Genomic DNA, 12372 nt, shown 5'->3' with positions numbered 1-12372 from the left:
TTGTAGATAATTGTGTAAATGTGGCTTGTATGCATAAAACTTTGTTCATCAAAAAAAATGAACTGGCGGCCGTAGCATAATACACAAAGTAACCATGGGATATCAGTATCTCTAGCATATGCTGTCAAGATACAGTTCTCTCTTTTCTTTCAGGTGACAAATAAAGTATCTGTGCTCAAAGTATCAAGTGTCAGTGGCAATTTGGGTTCAACAGTACTATAGGTGTATTTTATTCAATAAATAGTACTATAGGTATAGCACATTATAGACGAATAAAGACAAGAGGGCCAATTCCGTGCCAATCTGAGCCACTCATGTTTCTGGAAAGAGGGTGTAATAGGGAAAGCTATGATATAAAGTAATTTCCCAGCTGGTGTGGAGTTGTTAGAATGGCTCTGTGCCAACACCCACCCACCCCAACCATGCCAAGTGAGGCATGATGAGGGAATAAGGGGACATAGTTGTGTACTGCAATCTGGCTATCAGATGGCTCCTTTGTGGCAACTGTAGCTAGTACATAGTTCTAGAACAGGAATGAAAGAACAGACACTCTATGCTAAAATCTCTGCCCTGTGGTGTTTATAATCTAAACTGGATTGAAAATACAACAAAACCAATAGCACATCTTGGTGGATGGGGAGAGCAATAATCATTGGAATTGATTGCTCCTCCTGTGGGAATGAAGACTTCTTCTATGCTGCTCTTTGATACCTGGAACAGGCCCAAATGTGAGAGAGAGAAGGGTGTCAAAGGAAGCAGGTAGAGGAGGAAGCTTGGTAGAAGATAAGGGAGCCAGAGGGAAGGGACAGGAGGAAGTGTAAGCATGTGTTGGTTTAACAAATGCTGAGATAGAAGGAAAGGGTTGTAGATAGTAACTAACAGGAGGGTGAGAACAGAAGCGGGCCCTCTCTTGCTTCCTCATACATCCAACTCTGGTTAGTTGCTTTATCTGTCACAACCTCATAATTCCATCCCCTTGATATTTTTTAGCTCACATGAATTTCGCTGTGTGTAAATTAAACCATAATTTGTCATCCCTGAATTTCACCTTTTATGACTAAAATTCAGAATGTATATATAGTACATTATATACATATAGTTTATATAACTTTTCTGAATTGTCTAATCAATAAATGGTATTATTCTAAAGGATCTTTATCCAGGTAATAAGAACCATTATACAGTACTGTAATTCCAGAGTCATGTGCAAATTGGATTGAAGTAGGTTTTATTTTCAGTTTGTTCCCTCAAATGCACTAGGAGGTCTTGTATTTTGTTGTTCTGTATACTTGTCTTCAGAAGGCAAGGCACATATTGTGATCTAAATGTATTATCTTTTGGTTTAGCAGAGAGCAAAAGTGTTGCAAGAACTCTTTGCGTGACAGTGTTTATATAATGCAAAAAGCTACTTTAAAGGGGCACTGTCATTTTGAAATCTGGGCAGTTTCAAAGAAGTGTTTTAAATGCTCTTTAATAACTATACTTAGCTTTAAGCTCCCCTGCCAGTTTTTGTAGTTTTGCAATCACATTTCTTTTTTTTTTTACATTCTTTCCTATGTTGTAATACGAAAGACTCACCCACACAGGAAAAGCTGACTAATTATATAGGGGAAACAGTACAATCATTACACAAAAAAGTGCTGTCCAGTGCACAAATAAAGACAATGAAAGAACAGAAAACTGTTTTTCTCTGGTCTCCTTAACAATAGTAATCCTAGCGTGATACTTGTAACTATGGTAAGAAAGAAATTCAGACAAAATGTAATTTCTACTTTGACTGTATCCCTTTAGGATTAGGACACATCAATCAAACAGCTACTATCTCAGTGGTTCCCCTAAATAAAGGGTGGCTCCGCTGATCAACAGGGGGGATTTAGGGATAAAATCCTAGTTCCAGACCAGATTTTCAGACTTCCATCTGAGAGTCCCTTCTTGATTTGAGGGAAGCCCCAGGCAATGGAAGTCATCAAATGTAGGCGAGCCTAGCTAGACCTTTTAGAGCCCATAGAAGCAGAAAGCAGTTTTCTGAGAGGAAGCTAGGACAGGAAGTGGTGGACAATGAAATCTCTAGTTTCGTGCTTAGAGACTGTTGAGTTGCATGAAGGCAAAATGGCCAGAAACTCTACTAGTTTGTTCTAACTGCTGCAGAAAACCTAGAAATAAACCAAAATTCCAGCGGAGGCTGTCTCTACCTGAGATTTCTGCTAAATTCCCATCCAGCTGCATGGCCCTTGACGCTAACATAATGAGACTGGGACTCAGAGCAGTAACTTCAAGAGTTCATATGCTTTCATATCAGAAAACATGTCTGTGACTTCACATTTTTTCCAAGGTGCTATCTAACCTTGTTTAGCTTGCAAGGTTTCACAGAATCACAGTTTGTGGAGTGTGACTAAAACTATGTTTCTTTAAAGATACTGTCAATGCAAGATTCTCATCATTTCCTCACTAACATTGTGGCAGATGAACAGACCTGGCTTGCATTTCAGTCCCAAACCCCGGGGTGCAGCCTCAGCTTATACTACCACATAAGACATTTGCACCAGTAGAGAGCATAAGAGCATGCTGTCCACTCCTCTTCAGTGCTATGCTAAACAAGGGTGCTTGGCATCTCCTTAGCCCCTTTGAACTTCCTGATCTTCCTTGATATTTGAGCATGTGATGGGGTAAGAAGCACCATCTTGATGCATAGGCATCGGCAGGAAAATGTCCTCTGTATTCCAACATCTCCTGAAGGGTGGAGTGCTGGAGCTGAACTTGGCACTAGTAAAGGTGTTGATCCTGAAGAAAGATACCTAGACCGTTGGCAGAGGAAGAGGTATATTCTTACAGGGAAGTCTGAGTACTGCATGGAAGGCTAGATGATGGAGGCAATACCTCTTTTCTAGGATAATCCAGGGAAAATGGTCTGGATCCCTATTAATAATAAAGGCCTATTTGCTGAGTTCCAATAGGAAAAATCAAGCTGAGAAGTCAGGAAGAATAAATATGCCAGCACACTTCTGCTGTTTCAATATGTAGCAGAACCCGCTGCCTCTCATTTATAGAAGCATTTGTGGGTTGTTCAGCACATGAAAGGGGCTAGAGCATGTTCACTCAAATTTTATTTTACTTTTGAGGCAAGGGGGTGGAGCGGATTGGCCAAACCTTTGGATATTAGCAAGCAAATGCCCCTCCTTAGTCTGATATAGTAATCTGCATATTTGCTTTTATAACTTGCGATATTGGCATCAGTTTTCATGGTCTCCCAAATCCATGCATTTTAGTAGGTTTATGGTCTAATACAATCTTGTATGATAGGTGGAGGTAGGCCTGGCTATAGTACTTTTTATACAGCACTGTAAATGTGCATGGCATTTTAGCATATAGATGAAAATAGAGATCAAGATTTTTTTTTTTAAACAACTAGTAATTTTTGGGTGCCCAACACAAGACACCATAAAGGAGCCTGATTTTTCAGGGAATGAGTGCTTGGCACTTTCTGAAAATCAGGTCCTTTTAGGATATCTCAAGTTAAGTACCCTCATAATTGGGGCACCCAATATCACTTAGTTATTTAAAAAAAATCTTGGCTGGGTTCCCTGCCCAGAAGTATTTAGTCTATACATATAGTTGTGTGGATCTTTAAAATCACTAAGGTCAACATCCCACATCTTTTCAGTACAGTCTCTTCCCCAGTATCATAAATTATTTCTCTTTAAAATCATCCTGGTAATAAAATGGTTCAGTCTTTTATCCTTCTTTAAAAACAAAACATATTTGAAAGGAGGGCAGATCATTGTACAAAGCCCTGAATATCTGCACTGTTAAAGATGGCACAACATAAGATCTGCCTCTAAAACGCTATCAATCTCTTTGTACTAAAATGTCCAGTACTGGTACTACCATACTGTCAACCTGGACAGTCTTTCTGCTTCATTTCTTTATTCTTTAATTCCCTGTCCACTAGCAAATTACCTCTGCTTCACTTTACTTCCTGCAACAAGGTAGTACTCTTATCTTCAGTAGCTATCTTTAACGTTAATCTATGGGTTAGCCAGCAGAGGGTCCTGAAATACCAGTGGAGCCAGCATTCTTTCCCTGGAGACTTTAGCATGCTTTGCCCCATGATGCAGTTCTTCTCCAGTGACCTTGGGAATGATTGCCTCAAGGTTCCTCTCAAATCTGGTTACAATGTATATGAACTCAAAGAATTACCAGCACAATTCTTTTTACTCCCAGTCATTAAGTATGTCTGCAATAGCTCCTCTTCCCCCGAGCCCTTTTGGAATCTATTTCCTTTCCTTATCCTCACTTTCTGTATTGTCATTGTTCTTTGCCTAAGTATATGCCTATACTTGCAGTGCTGAGGAACACTGCACACAAAGACAATCATTTTTGCAGTGAACAAAGAATATGTTCAAGACAAATAAAATGACTTTTGTTGTTGGGTGTGGTTTTTTTGGTTTGGTTTTTTTTGTTGTTTTTTTTTGGTCTCACTCATTTGAAAATGTCTGCCTTCTTATAGGGATATCAGTGCATGTAACGGAGCAGTAAGCTAGGCTGCTATCAAACAAGGAAAAGTGGTAGAGATTAATTATCTTGCAAATATTTTGGAAAGTCAAGTAGTTCACCCATTCGTGCTGCTCCATTTCCCATGTTTTCAGCTGAAAGAGCAGGCTGCTGTCTACATTGTTGGCAGCTTTTTCAGATGAGACCAGCTTAATCTATTTTGCATTCTTCAAAAGACAGCTGCCATTGTTATCTCTTGTATGCACTATATTGCCCTATTGTAAACAATATGTTTCTTTTCTAATAATAATAGTATAGTGCTGGTGAAAGCTGTTGCCTTGACAGTGCTAGAGAAAGAAATCCTCTGTTTATTCATGACAGGTACGTCAGTGGCTGAACAAGCATAGGACTGCTGTGCCAGAGCAGACCAGTTGTCCATCTAGTCTGATATCTTATTTCTAACAGTGGGCTAAACCAGGTGCTTTGTAGGAAACTGTAAATCTCACCCCTTATTGGACAAATTTAACAGTTGCAGAGGGGGGGAGGGTAAATTCGCTCACAAATGTGTCCCTGCTCACATCTACAGAGACTTCCTGTAAAGGGGGAGAGAATAGTTCCATACGTGTACTCTCAGCTGAGCCTGCCAATGAAGCAGCCACTTGGGATGGCAATGCTTGTGATGTAGATACTTAGGCCTTCATCTTCAAATGTATTTAGGCATCTGATTCCCAATGGAAGTCAGGTGCCTAAATGTCTGTGGGGATCTGAGACTTACCAGCTCACAAATAGACTGGAAACAAGAGTGTCATTCTTTAAATATATTGCCACAGGAATTCTGCTTTTATTGTTAAGACTCCAGCATGAGACTGGCTGGCCCTCCCAGAAGATGTGACAGAAACTTGTCATGGGGCTTGTGCTAGCCACAGCTTCCTCACAGCTATCATCTGTCTGAAAAGTAAAATGTAACAAGAGGAATGAAGAAAACAGGGGCAATTAGCCAAATAAATCAAAGGAATGATGCAAGAGGCAATAGATGCTCCTTCTAGCATTGTTTCAACTTCCCTATATTGAGATGTCTTAATCTACTCATTTAAAACTGACCAAAGAGAAACCCAACTCCTGAACCAATCAGCTGAAACGCCTGAAGAAACTTCAGAAATTAAAAATATAATAAAAGTGAAAGCCTAACTCAGGGTGACTCCACTTTCCTCTGTGCTGGAGCTTAGGACAGTGGCATCCAATGCACATCACCCAGCCTACCTCATCCCTTCTCATGAAACCCCAGACCTGCAGGACTCAAAGAAGGATTAGGCATTTATAGGGATCACAAGACTATCCAGTTTTCTACAGTAAACATTTTAAAAAATAAATAAGAGAGTGGGAATGGATATAAACTCTCTGGGTTTGTGGCACAATCCAAACTCTAACTTTTGGGTGTTAGAAGGAAACTTTCCATTGGGGCAGGTTACCGCATAGCTACCTACTGCATCATTTGTCCTGAAGCAGTGGCACTGGCCATGGTCAGAAACAGGATACAGGGCAGTTCAGCCACTGGTTTCACCCACTATGTCAATTTCTCTGTTTCAGGGAGACCTTCAAGGAAGGAGAGGAGTAGTGCAATGGAAGCAGCTTTCCCTCCCCATTTCTTCATGGAGAGATTTATGCACATCTGCTCCCTAGGGTATGATCTAGCCTATGATTTTTAGTTTGTTCTTTGTTATTACCAGCAATAACTGTTGTCTAGGTAAGATATCCTAGACAGGTTATCCACTGAACTGAGCCATAAAGGATAAACCCGTTGTCCAATGAATGGTAAAGGCATGCGAGGCAGTTTTGATACCTAAATTCTGAAAAAGAAGATAAATGTACTTAAAAAATCTCATCTGGACAATGAATATTAATAGTAATAATACTTTAGGTGCCTCTATTGTGCCTTTCCTCTGAAGATCTCAAAAGGCTTTAAAAATACTAATAGACCCTGGGAAAGCTCCCTTGGATATAAGTAAGTATAGTATAGGAACTCCATTTTACAGATGGGAAAACTGAGATTAAGGGCCAGATCCTTAAAAGTCTTTAGGTGTCTAATGTCCATTGAAATCAATGGGTGTGTTAGATGCTTAAATACCTCTGAGGATGTGGGATTAAGGAATTTGGCCAAGGTCACTTACAGGCATTGGCAGAGCTGGGAACTTAGGAGTCCTGACTCACCACCACTTATCACAGCAACACTGCCTTCCTCTTCTATTTTAATTATCCCTTTCTGATTTCAGTTGCTCCAATGCCAATCCAGTCAGTTCTAATTAAATCCGTGTGAGTTATTCACACTGGTATAACCGAGATCAGAATATTTCTTTTCCACGATTAGTAGAGCAGACTCCCCCACAATCCCTTCCCTTAAAAATTGTATTGCTTGGAGCACAGATATCCTTGAAGTATTGTTCTAACAGGGGGGAAACAAACCACTTCCTCTCCAGTTTATACCATACTTCCAAAAGCCTTGCAGCAGGGGGTACTAAGTGCTTTCGTTGGCTGGTGAGATTCTGATTTATAATAACTGATGAAGTCATATTGCATCATCACACACATCAAAATATTTCCAATTAACATATTTAATTTACTGTATTACATAGATTACAATAATTAACAATAAAATTCCCATTTACAATGAAACTGCAATGCAATAACTTTCATTTCTTCTTCCTGCAGCGCTCCTTCTATAAACTGTCAGGATTCTATAAGTGTCTCCATCACCTTTATTTGTTTTTCTCCATCTGCGTTATTCTAACCATGAAAATGAAAGCATACATTAACTAAATTCACCAAATATAAACTATATCAGATGACGTGCTATATGGTTGTTTTTTTAAAAAACAAAATTCTTGTCCCTATGCTAGTAGACCAGGAAGGCATTCCTCTATAAGAGTCATTATGCAAACCATGACTCGCTGGATTAAGCAAGTAATTAACTCTCATGACTTCAATGGGAGCTTTACCCTTGACTTCAATGGAGTCAGGATTTCAGCCCAGATATTTTTTCTATCACTTCTGACTTTTACAGAGCTCCTTGTGGTTTGTAACATGCTATAGCCCAAGTCTTGCAATCCTTACTAAGGTCTTACTGAGACAAAACTTGCTATAGAATCCTCCTATATTATCTATATTAAGTCCAATCATTTTTAGCTCCCCTCCACTCATGAAAGCAGAGGGGAACATGAGGACTTAAGTGTTTATATTGTAAAATATCTATCATAAAATGTAAGGGATGTGGCCAACTTAGCATTTCTGTTGGAACTTCAACTTTATACTTTCTTACTTAATAAAAAAGGAAAGAAAAATTAACTGTGGAACTTAAATGTTGCTTTGACTTTGTTCAATTGAATAGCTAAATTAATAAATATACAGAGTGAAACTATGTCTTCAGAGTAAATCCCACTGACACTTATGGCATATCATATACAAAGATAAAAATTGGCCCATAGTAGTAGTAGCTGATAATATGGAGAGATGTTTTTAAATATAAAAAGAAATGAACATATACAATTATTTTTGAACTCCCAAGTATGTGGTAGGTGCTTTGCAGACCAATAAAGACATAGGCCTATATCCTCAAAGTTATTTAGGTGCCTAAATCAATGGGAGATAGGTGGCTAAATACCTTTGAGGATGTGGGCCACAGTCTCTATCCTGAAGGATTTCGAATTTAAATTCAAACCTGACAAAAGTGCGGGTCATAACCAAACAAGAAAAGGGAGAGTGAGGACAGAGTAATAATGAGATCAGGTGGTTACTCAGGAAAATTTGTACACATCTGGAAGATTCCATTACACTTTTTAAATAAACTGGCATCATTTAGATTATGTAGCATAGTCAGAAATGTATTTTTAGAATTAATGCAGGTCAACTCTGCGCACGCAGAGCCCCTCTGAGGTCAGTGGAACTCCATGCTGGTGGAGCAATCTGCGTGTGCAGAGCAACTTGCTGAATTGGGGCATTAGGAGATAAATAATGACAAGAAGAAGCAATTGAATAGGGGAGAATATAAATACATAAGGTATATTGTTTTTCTACTATGCATTTTGGTGGAGAAGAGATCTAGCATAGTAACAGTCTTTTTACCCACAAAGAGGATTTTCATAGTTGTGGGACTCCTTGTCACAGTTTCCCTAATAAGGGGACATGATTCCAAAACAACTGATGAAAGTCTTTAAAGGAACTAAAGGAAACGGAAAGCAGTCTGCCATCTAGGTGAAACATGGACATAGGGGACTTCCACCATCCGTTCAGGGAAACTGGATCCTGTTGAAACTTTTGTCACTTTAAGCAGCTGCACTTAATTTTTAAGCCAGGTCAGAAGCAATAAGATTCGTATTAAAAAGGGGAGAGAAAAGGAAGTCTCTGGGTCAGAAAGAGAGGCAGGCACTGAACACATTTAGGCAAAATACCTGGGAAGGGCTGTAACTTGTGTCAATGAATGCTACTTTTGATTATTTGACTGGCCAGTCCCCTGGTTTATGTGTTTAGGAATGTGGTAACTAAGAGTTTTATTTTGTTGAAGTCTCTCAATAAATAAGTGTGAAAGTCTTTTCCTCCAACAGGTCTCTCTGGTGTGCTTTGTGACAGGACTGAAATGGGGGCCCAGACATCCTTCCTTATCCATATTGTAGGACAGGTCTAGGAGGCTTGTCCCAGTTCCTTCAGTCTCATCTGTTCAGATGCAGCAGGACTATAACTACAGTAAAATTGTTCACAAATGAAATAAAATATAGGAAAGCTGTAAAACTTTTCTTCTGTTCTGATCATATGGTCCCATTTCCCATTATTACTGACACCAAAAGAGCTGAACTTGTGTTACTAACAGTGGTAAACTTTCCCAGAATTTCCCTGGGAGTGAGAGAAGAGTGTGTTAGTTGCTCAGTAACAACAATGTTGAATTGACTGATGCACACACTTGCCCATGCACACACTCATCACTCCAGTAAGTATTCCTCTTATATTTGAACATGCAGTCCACAGAAAACAGAATCATAGTTAAATGTGCTTCCGTTACTTTCAAAGTTTTCCGCATCCTTAACTACTGTGGAACAAATTCTGCCCCGGGGTGTGAACACACAGCTCTGATTAATCACTGGAAGTTTCACATGCATTTTTCCACCTGTGACTGGCAAGGATTTTGGCACTTGCTTTTTACAGACTCTGACCTGTCCATGATCATACATGGCTTTACCATCTTTAAACTGTGGTATGATGAGAACCTCTAGCTGACTGAGAGATGAAGCAGCATGCTAGAACTGGAAGTTCCTCATTCTAACATGCTGGAGTTGATCATCATGTGGAAAATTATCATTCTCTTGTGCGCTTGAAGAGCTGATGGGTGGCTCCAGCACCAGGTCAAGAAATTCTGAAGGTAGAGCATTGCCAGAGACCTTTCCTGCACCAGCCACCATTGTGTTTACCAGCTGATATAATTATCATTATCTTGTGTGGCTGGGCCTGAGAGCTGCAAAGCAGATGCTTGCATTTTGTCCAGTTTCTCTCAGGTGATAGATTGAGACACAGTGCTCCAAGATGCAAGAGTTCCTGAGATGGGATAACTTAGGTTTTGTGCAAGTTTTTAAAATTATGAATATATATCACCGTTATTCTAGAACAATATTGATCTAAGGATTTTAAAAAGCAAAAACAGTGACTAGTAATTTCATTTTTTTTAAATACTTTGGTTCTTAGGAACCAGTAAAGGTTTATTGGTTCTCAGGTTGTCAATAAATATGTTCCTGCTCCTCATTAAGCACAGAAGGGCTAACTGCTTGTACACAGAGGGCTATGTTACAATATAACCCCTCAGTACTGCTGATGTGCAAGGCAGTAAAGGTCTTGTTACACACCCAAACAAAAGTAAACAGATAATTTCAGCAAATAACATCACTCCTAGCTGACCAATAAAAGATCTGTACACAATTCAGCATATGAATTATTTTTTTAAAATTGTGCTAGGCATTGTGCGGACACAGAACAAAAAGACAGTCCCTGCCTCAGTGAGCTTACAATTAGCAGTACTTAAGGTCAGGCATTAACTGATTTATAGCTGGTATAGGTGACAAACCTAAAAATATTTTAAGCATGTGAGTAGTTTCATTTAATAAAGGCCTGAAAGTCAGTCCGCCTTTCTTTTGCTGCATCCATGCCCATAAATTTCTGAAGTATTTCCTCAATTATCATGTTGTATCCTTAAAAGATATTGGAAGCATGTGTTTTCAGTTAAGAAATATTTGTAATGAATAGCTTGCAGAAAAATTTAGTTGCCCTTCACTGGAAGTTGTTTCATGGTAAGATTTCTGTGATTAGATCAATGCCTCTTTACTGATCCATACCAGTTTTAGTGATTTTTAACTATCATCTAGAAGGCTGATAAACCATTAATTTACAGATTGACTAAAAATACATACTACCTATCATAGTATAAATAAGTTAATCAGATGCAAGTTTTGTTAGATCTGATTACTATATATTACATTCAAAAAACCCTGAATTAAAAATGTTAAGGTTACAAAGTCAAACAGTCTAAAGTTAGGAGATGCCAGAATTGCTTGTGCAATCTTAATTTGGTTCTCTTGTGCATGTTTGTTATGATAATCTATATTATAATTACATGGTCATATATTAATTTTCCACAGGATATCTTCTTAATTAAATGATCATAAGAATTCTTTTAACATGGGCAAAACAATGTAATTTTCCCTTAGCTCTGAAATGGCTGAACCATTTTAGCTGAGACTTTTGTTTAAAAAAAATCAGTCTGAGGCAGACACCTGGCATGGAAAATTTCATTCTGAATGGTTAAGTTTGGTAAAGTTAAAAACAATTAATAAAAGGGCCTTATAATGCAAAATGTCAGACAACCTTAAATGTAGGCATAGTTATCTGTGCCGCCTGTAATTAATACAGTACAATGTTAATATTCTCTAGGTGGTTCATATCTTTTGTGTTTTCCATTTCTACATTTGTATATTAGGGGTTTTTTCCTTTTACTGTTTGTATTTTAAGTTACATTTTCTATTTGTCCAAACTACCACTTTTGAAAAACTTTCACATTCCAAATATACACACTCTTTGTTTAGAGGCGGACTCTGCCTTCTCTACTGCACGAGACATGAGATCAATGACTGTTGTTATTCAAGATGTCTTCCCCAAAACATATTCAATGCTATTGTACTGGGCTTCCACATCTAAAGTATCACAGAAAGACTGGATAGTTCTGATGCGCCAAGCTCTCTACTATGGGTCTGCTGAAACTTGGTAAATTAAAACTAAGACTCTGATCCAGCACATATTTCTCCAGCTTTCTGAGTCTCAAAGCCTAGAGAGACCAGAGATGCTTGCTTGCCATTGAGAGCCAACTTGTCCCATCCCTTTAGAAAGCAAAGAGTTCTTGGGGTTCCACTATTTATATCTTCCCATGACCATATTGTTGCTCCCTTGCTGACCTCTGAAACAGGGAGGTGAGCTAGGGAGACTCTGATAATGTTGGGCTGGTTCCCCTTTAAAAATTCTTTCCTGATGATCATTCAGCCAGGGAACAGCCCACAACTGCATTACAATGTTGGCAAGTCCCCACTGTTGTCGACTGGACACAGCCACAAATTACACCAAATGTTGGCCAAATTCCAGTGAAGGCTTTTCTAAATCCTTCCTGCAGTTTCATTTGAATAAAACATTCTTCACATCCTGCTCTAAATGTTTGTGTCATTGCTGTGCTTTCATTCCACCCAGGGCCAGCTGCACTTCAGCAATGGATGGTGTGATTCTGCACATCTCATACTTATATCTCAATGATCCTGATGCTAAATTAATGTTCATAAATGTCTTCAAAAACTTCATATGTAA

This window comes from Emydura macquarii, unplaced genomic scaffold (genome assembly GCF_026122565.2).
Source record: "Emydura macquarii macquarii isolate MOO-44397 ecotype Brisbane River unplaced genomic scaffold, CSIRO-AGI_Emac_v2 contig_1253, whole genome shotgun sequence".
Classification (NCBI taxonomy): domain Eukaryota; kingdom Metazoa; phylum Chordata; order Testudines; family Chelidae; genus Emydura; species Emydura macquarii.
The sequence above is the reverse complement of the archived record's forward strand: the minus strand, read 5'-3'. Positions refer to the sequence as shown.